We start from the raw sequence: 17197 nt of genomic DNA on the forward strand, positions 1-17197 counted from the left end.
AAATGTTTTGTAGAAAGCATGTGCTATTCCATACTATATTTTTGTTATCTGACTGTGTTCTGCGAGTGTCCTGATTCCTTGATACACAGACATACATGATTGTGGCTCTCCCTGTATAATCTATACAATCAGAGAAAGACTGTTGGAATTGTCTGATGCGAGAAAACCAGGCTAACCCTGATTTAAGATGGCCTTCTCGTTGGCTCAGAACATTGCAACGATATAATCATTCGTCACGGTTCAAATTTCCTGTCCGAGAGTAGTCAATAGTTACGTGTTGTCACCATGGAAACCGTGATGTTAAGTACTGGCGTGGCGTTGGTGAGGGCGGGGTGAAGTGAAAGCTCTTCTCCCGCACCAGTAGCGTTAGTATGCAGGGGCGCGGCCGTTGACGCCCACGCAAACAGCAGGGACTGACACAAATACATACTGCATACATACTCGTAACTAACTCAGACTGTTACAATGTTTACAGATTTAAACATTACTGTCAGTAAACTTGTTAGTCAGGCTCAGTCTCTGAACAGCATTATTTTCCCTTCCGCTCAGCCCGTTCTGCAATGCTGAAGTCCTAGATGAGTATAGATTTCATCAGGTTTTGAATCTCCCATCTAGCTAGCGCTCATTGCGGAGAGATCGCCACGTTATCAAGTAGATTGTCTACCAGACAAATATCTTAAAAATGGAGTCTAACGCAAGTCTAAAATTAAGTCAAGATTGCCCCAGAGTATCCTTTTGGATATAATTATTCTTTTAAAACATATAATATGAATTATTTCTGGGACCAGATGTCAGTCGAGTTGTCAATGGTCAACTTGGCCAGCATCACCAATAGTCGCCAGGACGGAGAGCAACGTCTGCAACGTATGGTCAACTTCAGCAAGACACTTGTGGTTGTGGCGACGTGGTAGCTGATGATATCTCAAGTGACTGTTCAGAAGATGTTGCACGTGTAGATATCTTGATGCTCATATCTCCCAGATACATGAGGCACGTGGGATGAGGGAGAGTCGGTGTGCGGCGTGAACAGACGTCGTCTACATCTCCAGCACGGGTGATGCTAACTGCTCTAGAGGACGCTTAAAGATATACCTAACAGCTGGAGCCAAGGGAATGGTGTAATGGCTAAAGCTACGGTCAGGTCAGGACGTCAGTCATAGCTACAGTTACGGTCAGGTCAGGACGACAGTCATGGCTAGAGTTACAGTCAGGTCAGGACGTCAGTCATGGCTACAGTTACGGTCAGGTCAGGACGTCAGTCATGGCTAGAGTTTCAATCAGGTCAGGACGTCAGTCATGGCTAGAGTTACGGTCAGGTCAGGACGTCAGTCATGGCTACAGTTACGGTCAGGTCAGGACGTCAGTCATGGCTACAGTTACGGTCAGGTCAGGACGTCAGTCATGGCTAGAGTTACGGTCAGGTCAGGACGTCAGTCATGGCTACAGTTACGGTCAGGTCAGGACGTTAGTCATGGCTAGAGTTACAGTCAGGTCAGGACGTCAGTCATGGCTAGAGTTACAGTCAGGTCAGGACGTCAGTCATGGCTATAGTTACGGTCAGGTCAGGACGTCAGTCCTAGCTATAGTTACAGTCAGGTCAGGACGTCAGTCATGGCTAGAGTTACGGTCAGGTCAGGACGTCAGTCATGGCTAGAGTTACGGTCAGGTCAGGACGTCAGTCATGGCTAGAGTTACGGTCAGGTCAGGACGTCAGTCATGGCTAGAGTTACGGTCAGGTCAGTACGTCAGTCATGGCTATAGTTACAGTCAGGTCAGGACGTCAGTCATAGCTAGAGTTACGGTCAGGTCAAGACGTCAGTCATAGCTAGAGTTATACTCAGGATGTCATGGACATCATGGCTTTACGTGGAGGCAGTGCTGTTCCCTGTGGTCATGTTTGTCTTAGATACCGTGAGGATATGATCCTCTGTCTCTGCCTGCACTTGTTATAAGTGAAGTAGTCAGTTTTGTGAACGTAACAATGTATATCAACATCGTCCATCCTCGCTTATACAGGCTGTATTTAATTACGATAAACACCCTTGACCCACTGGGCATCAAAGTGACGACAGCCTCTCCACCTACCTGTGCAGAGAATTGCTCTCGCCCATCGTTGTAATGTGATTGGATGGCCATTTTCAGCGTTACTTCATTTGTACAGACTGAAAGCGAAACACGAACAACGTTTTTTGCTGTTTCCATGATTGCTTTCCAATTGCACTCAAACGTTCATTTTCAGAAACAACGTTTATAAGGCTGTGCCGACAACAAGTTTAGTCTCAACACTTTAACCATTTTGTGTATGAACTGACTGCAGACGAGTAATTACTTACTCTTGGGATTTCGTCCATGCAATAACCAAGATGCACGATCAATTTCTGAATCATCACGGAGCGTCTGTGTACATGTGATAGTATCATGACTGACTGAAATTCATGGCCATTTTGCATTGTTTTTGCCAGTATATAATATAACTGCTTACCATAATCAAGGGTGCACATCGTCTTTTCAGGATGAAACCTACTCTACTGTGGTCACCGTCACGTGATCTCATTTACGACATCATCTGCTCGTGGAATAACTGTGCAGCTAATAACATTGTGTATACATACTCCGTTATTTCTGTATACATCTGCAACTGTACTGCACGTGCCAGCCACGTGGGAATGTGCGACTACCCCCTTCAACACTTCCCGCCGCGTTGGGGGCACCGACATCAGGGCTGGGTGGGTAGAGGGTGGCTGTCGAGGGTGGCGTAGGCTGTGTAGAAGTCGTGATTTGGCACGAGTAGGTATTGTGATAGAGGTGGCAGTCGGGTCGAGGTAGGTGTGCAGGGATAGCATTGATCAAGGAGGTTGGGCTGGGCGGGTAGTTGAGGTGAGGCAGCACCAACTAGGGGGTCTGGACACGGGTCATCTTCACGTGCAGTAATGTTAATTATATGTATCACGTTGTACGTGCTCAACTTGACATTGCCCATATCATGGTACGAGTCCGATCGACTAGAGTCAGTCACTGGTTTGTCTGGTCCAAACTCGATTATTGACATTTTACCATGCGTGAGGAGTGAAACATGATTTAGTCACATCAAGCTAGTTTATAACAACCTCACCTCACCATCACAACAACTATTGTAATCGCCACAGATGTAAGGTACACACCGTGCAACGATGTCCACCTTGTGTGACCTTCAGGTAGCATTACCCGAGTCTGGATGACTCTCTGGTAGCACTACTCGAGTCTGGATGACCCTCTGGTAGCACTACCCAAGTCTGGGTGACTCTCTGGTAGCGCTACCCGAGTCTGGATGACTCTCTGGTAGCACTACCCAAGTCTGGGTTACTCTCTGGTAGCACTACCCGAGTCTGGATGACTCTCTGGTAGCACTACCCAAGTCTGGATGACTCTCTAGTAGCACTACCAAAGTCTGGATGACTCTCTGGTAGCACTACCCAAGTCTGGATGACTCTCTGGTAGCACTACCCAAGTCTGGATGACTCTCTGGTAGCATTATTCGAGTCTGGATGACTCTCTGGTAGCACTACCCAAGTCTGGATGACTCTCTGGTAGCACTACCCAAGTCTGGGTTACTCTCTGGTAGCACTACCCGAGTCTGGATGACTCTCCGGTAGCACTACTCAAGTCTGGATGACTCTCTGGTAGCACTACCCAAGTCTGGATGACTCTCTGGTAGCACTACCCAAGTCTGGGTTGACTCTCTGGTAGCACTACCCGAGTCTGGATGACTCTCTGGTAGCACTACCCAAGTCTGGATGACTCTCTGGTAGCACTACCCAAGTCTGGATGACTCTCTGGTAGCACTACCCAAGTCTGGATGACCCTCTGGTAGCACTACCCAAGTCTGGATGACTCTCTGGTAGCACTACCCGAGTCTGGATGACTCTCTGGAAGCACTACCCGAGTCTGGATGACTCTCTGGTAGCACTACCCAAGTCTGGATGACTCTCTGGTAGCATTACCCGAGTCTGGATGACTCTCTGGTAGCATTACCCGAGTCTGGATGACCCTCTGGTAGCATTACTCGAGACTGGATGACTCTCTGGTAGCACTACCCAAGTCTGGATGACTCTCTGGTAGCACTACCCAAGACTGGGTAACTCTCTGGTAGCACTACCCGAGTCTGGATGACTCTCTGGTAGCACTACCCAAGTCTGGATGACTCTCTGGTAGCATTACCCGAGTCTGGATGACTCTCTGGTAGCACTACCCAAGTCTGGATGACTCTCTGGTAGCACTACCCAAGTCTGGGTTACTCTCTGGTAGCACTACCCGAGTCTGGATGACTCTCCGGTAGCACTACTCAAGTCTGGATGACTCTCTGGTAGCACTACCCAAGTCTGGATGACTCTCTGGTAGCACTACCCAAGTCTGGGTTACTCTCTGGTAGCACTACCCGAGTCTGGATGACTCTCCGGTAGCACTACCCAAGTCTGGATGACTCTCTGGTAGCACTACCCAAGTCTGGATGACCTCTGGTAGCACTACCCAAGTCTGGATGACTCTCTGGTAGTAAGTCTGATGACTCTCTGGTAGCACTACCCAAGTCTGGATGACTCTCTGGTAGCACTACCCAAGTCTGGATGACTCTCTGGTAGCATTACCCGAGTCTGGATGACTCTCTGGTAGCATTACCCGAGTCTGGATGACCCTCTGGTAGCATTACTCGAGTCTGGATGACTCTCTGGTAGCACTACCCAAGTCTGGATGACTCTCTGGTAGCACTACCCAAGACTGGGTTACTCTCTCGTAGCACTACCCAAGTCTGGATGACTCTCTGGTAGCACTACCCAAGTCTGGGTTACTCTCTGGTAGCACTACCCAAGTCTGGATGACCCTCTGGTAGCATTACTCGAGTCTGGATGACCCTCTGGTAGCATTACCCGAGTCTGGATGACTCTCTGGTAGCACTACCAAAGTCTGGATGACTCTCTGGTAGCACTACCCGAGTCTGGGTATCCCTCTGGTAGCACTACCCAAGTCTTGGTTAATGTCTGGTAGCATTACCCGAGTCAGGGTGACCCTCTGGTAGCATTACCCGAGTCTGGGTGTCCCTCTGGTAGCATTACTCGAGTCTGGGTTACGCTCTGGTAGCACTACCCGAGTCTGGATGACTCTCTGGTAGCACTACACAAGTCTGGATGACTCTCTGGTAGCACTACCCGAGTCTGGGTGTCATTCTGGTAGCACTACACAAGTCTGGGTTACTCTCTGGTAGCACTACCAGAGTCTGGATGACTCTCTGGTAGCACTGCCCAAGTCTGGATGACTCTCTGGTAGAATTACCCGAGTCTGGGTGACTGTCTGGTAGAACTACGCGAGTCTGGGTGATTCTCTGGTAGCACTACCCGAGTCTGGGTGTCCCTCTGGTAGCACTACCCGAGTCTGGATGACTCTCTGGTAGCACTACCCGAGTCTGGATGACTCTCTGGTAGCATTACCCGAGTCAGGGTGACCCTCTGGTAGCATTACTCGAGTCTGGATGACTCTCTGGTAGCACTACCCGAGTCTGGATGACTCTCTGGTAGCATCACCCGAGCCTGGGTGTCCCTCTGGTAGCACTACCCGAGTCTGGATGACTCTCTGGTAGCACTACCCGAGTCTGGATGACTCTCTGGTAGCACTACCCGAGTCTGGATGACTCTCTAGTAGCGGTACCCAAGTCTGGATGACTCTCTGGTAGCATTACCCGAGTCTGGATGACTCTCTGGTAGCATTACCCGAGTCTGGATGACCCTCTGGTAGCATTACTCGAGTCTGGATGACTCTCTGGTAGCACTACCCAAGTCTGGATGACTCTCTGGTAGCACTACCCAAGACTGGGTTACTCTCTCGTAGCACTACCCAAGTCTGGAAGACTCTCTGGTAGCACTACCCGAGTCTGGGTTACTCTCTGGTAGCACTACCCAAGTCTGGATGACCCTCTGGTAGCATTACTCGAGTCTGGATGACCCTCTGGTAGCATTACCCGAGTCTGGATGACTCTCTGGTAGCACTACCCAAGTCTGGATGACTCTCTGGTAGCACTACCCGAGTCTGGGTATCCCTCTGGTAGCACTACCCAAGTCTTGGTTAATGTCTGGTAGCATTACCCGAGTCAGGGTGACCCTCTGGTAGCATTACCCGAGTCTGGGTGTCCCTCTGGTAGCATTACTCGAGTCTGGGTTACGCTCTGGTAGCACTACCCGAGTCTGGATGACTCTCTGGTAGCACTACACAAGTCTGATGACTCTCTGGTAGCACTACCCGAGTCTGGGTGTCACCTCTGGTAGCACTACACAAGTCTGGGTTACTCTCTGGTAGCACTACCAGAGTCTGGATGACTCTCTGGTAGCACTGCCCAAGTCTGGATGACTCTCTGGTAGAATTACCCGAGTCTGGGTGACTGTCTGGTAGAACTACGCGAGTCTGGGTGATTCTCTGGTAGCACTACCCGAGTCTGGGTGTCCCTCTGGTAGCACTACCCGAGTCTGGATGACTCTCTGGTAGCACTACCCGAGTCTGGATGACTCTCTGGTAGCATTACCCGAGTCAGGGTGACCCTCTGGTAGCATTACTCGAGTCTGGATGACTCTCTGGTAGCACTACCCGAGTCTGGATGACTCTCTGGTAGCATCACCCGAGCCTGGGTGTCCCTCTGGTAGCACTACCCGAGTCTGGATGACTCTCTGGTAGCACTACCCAAGTCTGGATGACTCTCTGGTAGCATTACCCGAGTCAGGGTGTCCCTCTGGTAGCATTACTCGAGTCTGGGTGACCCTCTGGTAGCATTACCCGAGTCTGGATGACTCTCTGGTAGCATTACCCGAGTCTGGATGACTCTCTGGTAGCACTACCCAAGTCTGGTAGTTACTCTCTGGTGGTAGCACTACCCGAGTCTGGATGACTCTCCGGTAGCACTACCCAAGTCTGGATGACTCTCTGGTAGCACTACCCAAGTCTGGATGACTCTCTGGTAGCACTACCCAAGTCTGGATGACTCTCTGGTAGCACTACCCAAGTCTGGATGACTCTCTGGTAGCACTACCCGAGTCTGGATGACTCTCTGGTAGCACTACCCGAGTCTGATGACTCTCTGGTAGCACTACCCAAGTCTGGCACTCTCCCGAGTCTGGATGACTCTCTGGTAGCATTACCCGAGTCTGGATGACCCTCTGGTAGCATTACTCGAGTCTGGATGACTCTCTGGTAGCACTACCCAAGTCTGGATGACTCTCTGGTAGCACTACCCAAGACTGGGTTACTCTCTGGTAGCACTACCCGAGTCTGGATGACTCTCTGGTAGCACTACCCAAGTCTGGATGACTCTCTCGTAGCACTACCCAAGTCTGGATGACTCTCTGGTAGCACTACCCAAGTCTGGGTTACTCTCTGGTAGCACTACCCAAGTCTGGATGACCCTCTGGTAGCATTACTCGAGTCTGGATGACCGTCTGGTAGCATTACCCGAGTCTGGATGACTCTCTGGTAGCACTACCCAAGTCTGGATGACTCTCTGGTAGCACTACCCGAGTCTGGGTATCCCTGTGGTAGCACTACCCAAGTCTTGGTTAATGTCTGGTAGCATTACCCGAGTCTGGGTGATCCTCTGGTAGCATTACCCGAGTCTGGGTGTCCCTCTGGAAACATTACTCGAGTCTGGGTTACGCTCTGGTAGCACTACCCGAGTCTGGATGACTCTCTGGTAGCACTACACAAGTCTGGATGACTCTCTGGTAGCACTACCCGAGTCTGGGTGTCACTCTGGTAGCACTACACAAGTCTGGGTTACTCTCTGGTAGCACTACCAGAGTCTGGATGACTCTCTGGTAGCACTGCCCAAGTCTGGATGACTCTCTGGTAGAATTACCCGAGTCTGGGTGACTGTCTGGTAGAACTACGCGAGTCTGGGTGATTCTCTGGTAGCACTACCCGAGTCTGGGTGTCCCTCTGGTAGCACTACCCGAGTCTGGATGACTCTCTGTTAGCACTACCCGAGTCTGGATGACTCTCTGGTAGCATTACCCGAGTCGGGGGTGACCCTCTGGTAGCATTACTCGAGTCTGGATGACTCTCTGGTAGCACTACCCGAGTCTGGATGACTCTCTGGTAGCATTACCCGAGCCTGGGTGTCCCTCTGGTAGCACTACCCGAGTCTGGATGACTCTCTGGTAGCACTACCCGAGTCTGGATGACTCTCTTGTAGCATTACCCGAGTCAGGGTGTCCCTCTGGTAGCATTACTCGAGTCTGGGTGACCCTCTGGTAGCATTACCCGAGTCTGGATGACTCTCTGGTAGCATTACCCGAGTCTGGATGGCTCTCTGGTAGCATTACTCGAGTCTGGATGACTCTCTGGTAGCATTACCCGATTCTGGGTGACCCTCTGGTAGCATTACCCGAGTCTGGATGACTCTCTGGTAGCATTACCCGAGTATGGGTGACCCTCTGGTAGCATTACCCGAGTCTGGATGACTCTCTGGTAGCATTTCTCGAGTCTGGATGACCCTCTGGTAGCATTACTCGAGTCTGGATGACTCTCTGGTAGCACTACCCGAGTCTGGATGACTCTCTGGTAGCATTAGCCGAGACTGGGCGTCCCTCTGGTAGCATTACTCGAGTCTGGATGACTCTCTGGTAGCACTCCCGAGTCTGGGTCACCCTCTGGTAGCATTACCCGAGTCTGGGTTACTCTCTGGTAGCACTACCCGAGTCTGGATGACTCTCTGGTAGCATTACCCGATTCTGGATGACTCTCTGGTAGCATTACCCGAGTCTGGGTAACCCTCTGGTAGCATTACCCGAGTCTGGATGACTCTCTGGTAGCACTACCCAAGTCTGGATGACCCTCTGGTAGCATTACTCGAGTCTGGATGACCCTCTGGTAGCATTACCCGAGTCTGGATGACTCTCTGGTAGCACTACCCAAGTCTGGATGACTCTCTGGTAGCACTACCCGAGTCTGGGTATCCCTCTGGTAGCACTACCCAAGTCTTGGTTAATGTCTGGTAGCATTACCCGAGTCAGGGTGACCCTCTGGTAGCATTACCCGAGTCTGGGTGTCCCTCTGGTATCATTACTCGAGTCTGGGTTACGCTCTGGTAGCACTACCCGAGTCTGGATGACTCTCTGGTAGCACTACACAAGTCTGGATGACTCTCTGGTAGCACTACCCGAGTCTGGGTGTCACTCTGGTAGCACTACACAAGTCTGGGTTACTCTCTGGTAGCACTACCAGAGTCTGGATGACTCTCTGGTAGCACTGCCCAAGTCTGGATGACTCTCTGGTAGAATTACCCGAGTCTGGGTGACTGTCTGGTAGAACTACGCGAGTCTGGGTGATTCTCTGGTAGCACTACCCGAGTCTGGGTGTCCCTCTGGTAGCACTACCCGAGTCTGGATGACTCTCTGGTAGCACTACCCGAGTCTGGATGACTCTCTGGTAGCATTACCCGAGTCAGGGTGACCCTCTGGTAGCATTACTCGAGTCTGGATGACTCTCTGGTAGCACTACCCGAGTCTGGATGACTCTCTGGTAGCATTACCCGAGCCTGGGTGTCCCTCTGGTAGCACTACCCGAGTCTGGATGACTCTCTGGTAGCACTACCCGAGTCTGGATGACTCTCTGGTAGCATTACCCGAGTCAGGGTGTCCCTCTGGTAGCATTACTCGAGTCTGGGTGACCCTCTGGTAGCATTACCCGAGTCTGGATGACTCTCTGGTAGCATTACCCGAGTCTGGATGACTCTCTGGTAGCACTACCCAAGTCTGGGTTACTCTCTGGTAGCACTACCCGAGTCTGGATGACTCTCCGGTAGCACTACCCAAGTCTGGAAGACTCTCTGGTAGCACTACCCAAGTCTGGATGACCCTCTGGTAGCACTACCCAAGTCTGGATGACTCTCTGGTAGCACTACCCAAGTCTGGATGACTCTCTGGTAGCACTACCCAAGTCTGGATGACTCTCTGGTAGCACTACCCAAGTCTGGATGACTCTCTGGTAGCATTACCCGAGTCTGGATGACTCTCTGGTAGCATTACCCGAGTCTGGATGACCCTCTGGTAGCATTACTCGAGTCTGGATGACTCTCTGGTAGCACTACCCAAGTCTGGATGACTCTCTGGTAGCACTACCCAAGACTGGGTTACTCTCTGGTAGCACTACCCGAGTCTGGATGACTCTCTGGTAGCACTACCCAAGTCTGGATGACTCTATCGTAGCACTACCCAAGTCTGGATGACTCTCTGGTAGCACTACCCAAGTCTGGGTTACTCTCTGGTAGCACTACCCAAGTCTGGATGACCCTCTGGTAGCATTACTCGAGTCTGGATGACCCTCTGGTAGCATTACCCGAGTCTGGATGACTCTCTGGTAGCACTACCCAAGTCTGGATGACTCTCTGGTAGCACTACCCGAGTCTGGGTATCCCTCTGGTAGCACTACCCAAGTCTTGGTTAATGTCTGGTAGCATTACCCGAGTCAGGGTGACCCTCTGGTAGCATTACCCGAGTCTGGGTGTCCCTCTGGTAGCATTACTCGAGTCTGGGTTACGCTCTGGTAGCACTACCCGAGTCTGGATGACTCTCTGGTAGCACTACACAAGTCTGGATGACTCTCTGGTAGCACTACCCGAGTCTGGGTGTCACTCTGGTAGCACTACACAAGTCTGGGTTACTCTCTGGTAGCACTACCAGAGTCTGGATGACTCTCTGGTAGCACTGCCCAAGTCTGGATGACTCTCTGGTAGAATTACCCGAGTCTGGGTGACTGTCTGGTAGAACTACGCGAGTCTGGGTGATTCTCTGGTAGCACTACCCGAGTCTGGGTGTCCCTCTGGTAGCACTACCCGAGTCTGGATGACTCTCTGGTAGCACTACCCGAGTCTGGATGACTCTCTGGTAGCATTACCCGAGTCAGGGTGACCCTCTGGTAGCATTACTCGAGTCTGGATGACTCTCTGGTAGCACAACCCGAGTCTGGATGACTCTCTGGTAGCATTACCCGAGTCTGGATGACTCTCTGGTAGCATTACCCGAGTCTGGGTAACCCTCTTGTAGCATTACCCGAGTCTGGATGACTCTCTGGTAGCATTAGCCGAGACTGGACGTCCCTCTGGTAGCATTACTCGAGTCTGGATGACTCTCTGGTAGCACTCCCGAGTCTGGGTCACCCTCTGGTAGCATTACCCGAGGCTGGGTTACTCTCTGGTAGCACTACCCGAGTCTGGATGACTCTCTGGTAGCATTACCCGAGTCTGGATGACTCTCTGGTAGCATTACCCGAGTCTGGATGACTCTCTGGTAGCATTACCCGAGACTGGGTGTCCCTCTGGTAGCATTACTCGAGTCTGGATGACTCTCTGGTAGCATTACCCGAGTCTGGATGACTCTCTGGTAACACTACCCAAGTCTGGGTTACTCTCTGGTAGCACTACCCGAGTCTGGATGACTCTTTGGTAGCACTGCCCAAGTCTTGATGACTCTCTGGTAGAATTACCCGAGTCTGGGTGACTCTCTGGTAGAACTACGCGAGTCTGGGTGATTCTCTGGTAGCACTACCCGAGTCTGGGTGACCCTCTGGTAGCACTACCCGAGTCTGGATGACTCTCTGGTAGCACTACCCGAGTCTGGATGACTCTCTGGTAGCATTACCCGAGTCAGGGTGACCCTCTGGTAGCATTACTCGAGTCTGGATGACTCTCTGGTAGCATTACTCGTGTCTGGGTGTCCCTCTGGTAGCATTACCCGAGTCTGGGTGACCCTCTGGTAGCATTACCCGAGTCTGGATGACTCTCTGGTAGCATTACCCGAGTCTGGATGACTCTCTGGTAGCATTACTCGAGTCTGGATGACTCTCTGGTGGCATTACCCGAGTCTGGGTGACCCTCTGGTAGCATTACTCGAGTCTGGATGACTCTCTGGTAGCACTCCCGAGTCTGGGTGTCCCTCTGGTAGCATTACTCGAGTCTGGGTGACCCTCTGGCAGTCTGACTCAACATATGGTCTGGCCGACTCGAGACGACTGCTGGGCTGTATACTACATGGGCTTGGCGTGATGGCTATCTGTGCAACTCGCTAACGGTGCTAGGTACGAAATTGATGACAGCACGTGTGCACTTCTTATCGAAGAAGAGACATATATATATTTCTCAGTGAGTACACGATTTTCAACATTATCACTTGGGTCATCTTGGACCTGGATGGGGAAAGTAGTGTCGGTTTATACAGTAAGTGTAAGTCTGTTCCCCAGTTTCAAACCACACCGCTGTTGAAACGGATGCCTGAAGTGTTAATGTAATCTGTTCCTAATTCACCTAATGTTCTTTTTAAATATGTGTCCACTCACATTACGTCATGTCATTCATGTATCCAAACTGCTTTCACTGTTGAACCGTATTCACTATTACTAAATCGTGACAAGTTTAGAACAGCTTTGGCGCGCTTCCGTTGCAGTTCTCATTCTTTAAACATCGAAATGGGAAGGTATCATAATATTCCAAAAAATCAAAGGGTTTGTAAACTCTGTAATAATGGTAATGTCGAAAATGAATTTCATTTTCTACTTGTATGTAGCGCTTACCACATAAGAATTTCGTAAACCCTACAATTCATAAGTTTAACCTCCTATTGTCCAATATCAATGTTGAAATCATGAGACGTGTTGCAATGTTTGTACTACGTGCAAGCAAACTTCGAAACTCTATGGACCAATGATATATGTACTATGGGCCAATACTAAAGTTGAAATTATGAAATGTGCCGCAAACTCTGAACTCTGTTATCAACGATGTATGTTTACTTAGGTTACAACTATGAAACGTGTTGCACTGGCCGTATTATGTAGGACTAACTGTGGACAGATGATCAATGTACCATGGGCCGATGGCCTACATGTACCCTTTGCAAATAAACAAACATATCCAAATGTCTTGACTCATGTCGTGGTGTCCTTGTATGGTTTACCACGAACGTGTCCTGTTTCCTGGCACACTCTGTTACACAAGTGTTCTCGTGTTTCTTTACACCCATTTAACTTTGACCCGTGAAGATTCGGGTTAGAATTGGTCTTCAGTAACTCATGCTTGTCGTAAGAGGCGACTAAAGGGATCGGATGGTCAGATTCGATGACTTGGTTGACACATCTCAACGTATCCCAGTTGCGTAGATCGATGCTCATGCTGTTGATCACTGTATTGTCTGGTTCAGCTTCGATTATTTACAGACCGTCGCCATAAAGCTGGAAGATTGCTGAGTGCGGCGTAAAACATTAACTCATCCACTTACCATTTAACTTAGTGGTTTTATCTCGGTCATACTGCGTCGTGGCTGCTCACCGTTATATATATACATACGAAGGGCGTCCTGACTTGCCTCCCGTCAAGATAGTCATATCTGCTTCTCTACTTAGATTGAAGAGACAGATGCATTGCGAGAGTCAGGACCATCAAGAGTGTTTAAACCCTGTGAAGATGGGGACACCAAGAACGAACCCCGCGCACTCCTTTACCGCCGTAATCCACAGGATATCGAGAAACTCATTTTATGTGATTTCCCCTGAGAAATATAGCCCAGTTGGTAGTTTGATTCATATCACATGTTCGTTTTGTTTGATTGTTTGCAAAAGTGACAATAAAAAGGCATATTGCCACAAATAATTAAATAATAAATATGACCCATTTCGGGGATGACATTAATTGATTGAGCAGAGCTAGAAAATAGAGCTCCTCCATAGGCAAGAATAACGCCATTTAAACACAATGAAGATACAAAAACTACCACCACTACAACAGAATACACACCATCTCCACAACCACCACCACTACAACAGAATACACGCCATCTCCACAACCACCTCCACTACAACAGAATACACCCCACCCCGACAACCACCTCCACTACAACAGAATACACGCCATCTCCACAACCACCTCCACTACAACAGAATACACACCACCCCGACAACCACCACCACTACAACAGAATACACACCATCTCCACAACCACCTCCACTACAACAGAATACACACCACCCCGACAACCACCTCCACTACAACAGAATACACACCACCCCGACAACCACCACCACTACAACAGAATACACACCACCCCGACAACCACCACCACTACAACAGAATACACACCACCCCGACAACCACCTCCACTACAACAGAATACACGCCATCTCCACAACCACCTCCACTACAACAGAATACACACCACCCCGACAACCACCACCACTACAACAGAATACACACCATCTCCACAACCACCTCCACTACAACAGAATACACACCATCTCCACAACCACCACCACTACAACAGAATACACACCACCCCGACAACCACCACCACTAGAATACAGAACCCCACGCCACCACCACCGACAACCACCCCCGACCACTACCACAGAATACACGCCACCCCGACAACCACCTCCACTACAACAGAATACACACCACCCCGACAACCACCTCCACTACAACAGAATACACGCCACCCCGACAACCACCACCACTACAACAGAATACACACCACCCCGACAACCACCACCACTACAACAGAATACACGCCACCCCGACAACCACCACCACTACAACAGAATACACACCACCCCGACAACCACCACCACTACAACAGAATACACACCACCCCGGCAACCAACCACCTCCACTACTACCCCAACAGAATACACACCACCCCGACAACCACCTCCACTACAACAGAATACACGCCACCCCGACAACCACCTCCACTACATCAGAATACACGCCACCCCGACAACCACCACCACTACAACATATTATACGCCACCCTGACAACCACCTCCACTACAACAGAATACACGCCTCCCCGACAACCACCTCCATTACAACAGAATACACACCACCCCGACAACCACCTCCACTACAACAGAATACACGCCACCCCGACAACCACCTCCACTACAACATAATACACGCCACACCGACCACCACCACCACTACAACAGAATACACGCCACCCCGACAACCACCTCCACTACAACAGAATACACGCCACCCCGACAACCACCTCCACTACAACAGAATACACGCCACCCCGACAACCACCACCACTACAACAGAATACACTCCACCCCGACAACCACCTCCATTACAACAGAATGTGGTGGTCTTCCGTGGCTGCGGTGGTGGTGGTAGTGGGGTTGGGTGCCGTATTCGCAACTCGGACAACAGGTCTCATTCATTGACACCCGAAGTGGCAGGTGTCGCTCATTCAGGAGGCATGTGTCAACAATTACTGTGCAGAGTTATGCCCCTTGGAAGTTAGGATCGGCTCATTTCCCCGTTGTTTTTACAAAATGACTAAAGGGCTTCTTGCAACAAGCGAAAGACACGCTTCACACTTATAATATCTCTGTATAACTGCGATAATATAAAATGTCTAAAGTTTCAATAACCCGAGTAAATAGGAGCACTTCTCATTAGACGACCAGCGAACTGTGGTAGAGTATTTGTGGAGGCGTTCGACAAGCCAGATAAAAGACAGAATTCCCAACATTTCTGAGATTAATAAATCCTTGATGATATCTCCATTACACGTCATTATAACACACTCGCCCAATTAATTCTTCACAAGGGCAGACTGGTAGGTCGGAGTGGCAACATCTACCAACTCTGCTGATGGTTGTCTATGAAACATGCTGTTTCCTCCTCTACAATCAGTGGTTGAGGACGCTTGGGGGGAACGTTATCTGTCTGAACGCTGAGAACACAGATTTCCCTGTAGCTCTCTCATAGCCTCTCTCCCCTTCTCCTCTGTTTCACACTCTTCCTGCACCCAGTCTTTCTCCCTCCTTACTGTTACGCATCTGTCTATCTCCCCGCCCCCAACCCAACAATCTCTCTCTTCAATCTGTCGGAAGGCACATTAAAATCGGCTATTGAGGCAAACAATGTTATTTTCAGCCCGATATCACTCTTCCTGGACATATTCTCCCTGGCTCTATACTTCCACAGACCTAAACTTATACAGACATATACTTCCACAGACCTATACTTCCACAGACCTATACTTCCACAGACCAATACTTCCACAGACCTATACTTCCACAGACCAATACTTCCCCAGACCAATTCACCTCCACAGACTAATACACTTCCCCAGACCAATACTTCGCCAGACCAATACACTTCCCCAGACCAATACTTCACCAGACCAAGGCACTTCCCCAGACCAATCCTTCGCCAGACCAATACACTTCCCCAGACCAATACACTTCGACAGACCAATACACATCGCCAGATCAATACACTTTCCCAGACCAACACTTCACCAGACCAATACACTTCCACAGACCAATACACTTCCACAGACCAATACACTTCCACAGAACTATACTTCCCCAGACCAATACTTCGACAGATCATTACAAATCCCCAGACCAATACACTTCGACAGACCAATACACTTCCCCAGAGCTATACTTTCCCAGACCAATACACTTCCCCAGACCAATCCTTCGCCAGACCAATACACTTCCCCAGACCAATACACTTCCCCAGACCAATACACTTCGACAGACCAATACACATCGCCAGATCAATACACTTTCCAGACCAACACTTCACCAGACCAATACACTTCCCCAGACCAATACACTTCCACAGAACTATACTTCCCCAGACCAATACTTCGTCAGATCATTACAAATCCCCAGACCAATACACTTCGACAGACCAATACACTTCCCCAGAGCTATACTTTCCCAGACCAATACACTTCCCCAGACCAATACTTCACCAGACCAAGGCACTTCCCCAGACCAATCCTTCGCCAGACCAATACACTTCCCCAGACCAATACACTTCCCCAGACCAATACACTTCGACAGACCAATACACATCGCCAGATCAATACACTTTCCCAGACCAACACTTCACCAGACCAATACACTTCCCCAGACCAATACACTTCCACAGAACTATACTTCCCCAGACCAATACTTCGTCAGATCAATACAAATCCCCAGACCAATACACGTCGACAGACCAATACACTTCCCCAGAGCTATACTTTCCCAGACCAATACACTTCCCCAGACCAATACACTTCCACAGACCAATACTTCCCCAGACCAATACTTCACCAGATCAATAAACTTCCCCAGACCAATACTTCCCCAGACCAATACACTTCCCCAGACCAATATACTTCCACAG

Source organism: Haliotis rubra, unplaced genomic scaffold, assembly GCF_003918875.1.
Source record: "Haliotis rubra isolate DU_JTF1 unplaced genomic scaffold, ASM391887v1 Scf413, whole genome shotgun sequence".
Taxonomy (NCBI): Eukaryota; Metazoa; Mollusca; class Gastropoda; order Lepetellida; family Haliotidae; genus Haliotis; species Haliotis rubra.